Raw genomic sequence first — 1,929 nt, 5'->3', positions numbered from 1 at the left:
TTTAGGAGAGGGAGGGGATGCGTTGATCAGGTGTTTGCTGTGAGACAAGTGTGTGAAAAGTATTTAGCGAAAGGCAAGGATGTGTTTTGGGCATTTATGGATTTAGAGAAAGCGTATGATAGAATTGATAGGGAGGCTTTGTGGACTGTTTTAAGATTGTATGGACTTGATGGTAGGTTACTAAAAGGGGTGAAAAGTTTTTATGTAAATAGTAGAGCATGTGTAAGAGTGGGAAATGCTGTGAGTGATTGGTTTCCCGTGAGAGTGGGGCTGCGACAGGGATGTGTGATGTCACCTTGGTTGTTTAATATTTACATGGATGGTGTTGTAAGGGAGGTGAATGCAAGAGTTTTAGGTGGTCTGAGTCTGGTAAATGTTGATGGTGGAGATTGGAATCTGAAGCAGCTGCTGTTTGCAGATGATACTGCACTGGTGACTGATTCAGAGGAGAGATTGAGACAGTTGGTAGAGGAGTTTGGAAGGGTGTATGAAAGGAGGAATTTGAAAGTAAATGAGAATAAGAGTAAAGTGATGAAGTGTACGAGGTTGATAGATGGTAGGGGGATGAATATAGTTTTGAATGGTGAGTTGCTTGAGGAGGTAGATTGTTTTAAATATCTAGGGTCACATGTTGCTGTCGATGGAAGAATAGATGCAGAAGTGAAGTTTAGAATAAATGAAGTAGGAAAGGTGCTGGGAGGAATGAAAAAAGTGTTTAAATGTCGTTCGCTTAGAATGGATGTAAAGAGAAGGCTGTATGAGGGTGTTGTGGTACCGACTGCATTATATGGGGCTGAAACATGGAATATGGGTGTAGCAGAGAGGAAAAGTTTGAATGTAATGGAGATGAGGTGTCTGAGGAGTATGTGTGGAGTGACGCGTATGGATCGGGTGCGAAATGATGAAGTGCGAAGGAGAACTGGAGTTGTTCAGGAGATGGCTGGTAGAGTTGAGCAGAGGGTGTTGCGATGGTTTGGGCATATGGAGAGAATGGATAATGAGCGATTGGTGAAAAAGATAACTAGATCTGATGTGAGAGGTGTAAGGCTGAGAGGAAGACCACGAATAGGATGGATGGATAGTGTGAAGAGAGCGCTGGATGAGAGAGGGATGTCTGTCGAGCAAGGAAGAGTGACTGTGCGTGACAGAAATAAATGGAGAGAAAGTGTGAATAAATAAGTGATGACGCAGCCCTGAGGGGATATTCTCCCGCATTTGGTCTGATCAGCTAGTCAGGTCAGGTGCGGGTAAGGGGATGGGTATGTTATGATGTGGCAGGGGTAAACCAGCTCTGCTGTCGGGCCCTGCTGCAGATGTCACTGATTGCATTGCGCAGTTGACCCTTGTGCGGTGTGGTGCGGTGAGGATCTGTCCGTTCTCCCCTTTGGGGCTAAGATGTGAATGAATGTGTTTAAATGGATGAGTAAATGGAGAGTGTGTCGTCCTGTCTCGGCTACCTCCCTTTCCTTGGGGGAAGCAGCCTAGGTATATAGAATAGAATAGAATATTTATAGGGGAATGACAGCTGATCCAAGAGGTATTGCGTGTAATTTTCCTTGGCATTCCTTTTTGTGGATAGTATTTATAATGCTATTAAATTTACGAGCAGCACACATGAAGTTGGGCCTCAGTAATAAATAGTGATAGTAATTGGATATGAGAATAGCACAACTTCTCACTTACTTATGACCTGAGAAGAAAGAGGAAAAAGAAACATATCCTTTTTAAGCTTTGATCCCTAACGCGCCTTATTAAAATTCGATGAAATTTAAACTTCATCTCCAGTCTTGCTACCCATCACACATATCACAGTCACGTATAAACTTTGAGGGCGCTAAACTAACGAGGTGAAACCATGAAAGGCATTCTTGGTGGGGGTATATAGCCTATTACTGGATTGCGTCTACAGGAGCGACCTTGACCAGAATC

Source organism: Coenobita brevimanus, chromosome 60, assembly GCF_032717465.1.
Source record: "Coenobita brevimanus isolate Jiangsu-jjx chromosome 60, ASM3271746v2, whole genome shotgun sequence".
In the NCBI taxonomy this organism is placed as follows: domain Eukaryota; kingdom Metazoa; phylum Arthropoda; class Malacostraca; order Decapoda; family Coenobitidae; genus Coenobita; species Coenobita brevimanus.
The sequence above is the reverse complement of the archived record's forward strand: the minus strand, read 5'-3'. Positions refer to the sequence as shown.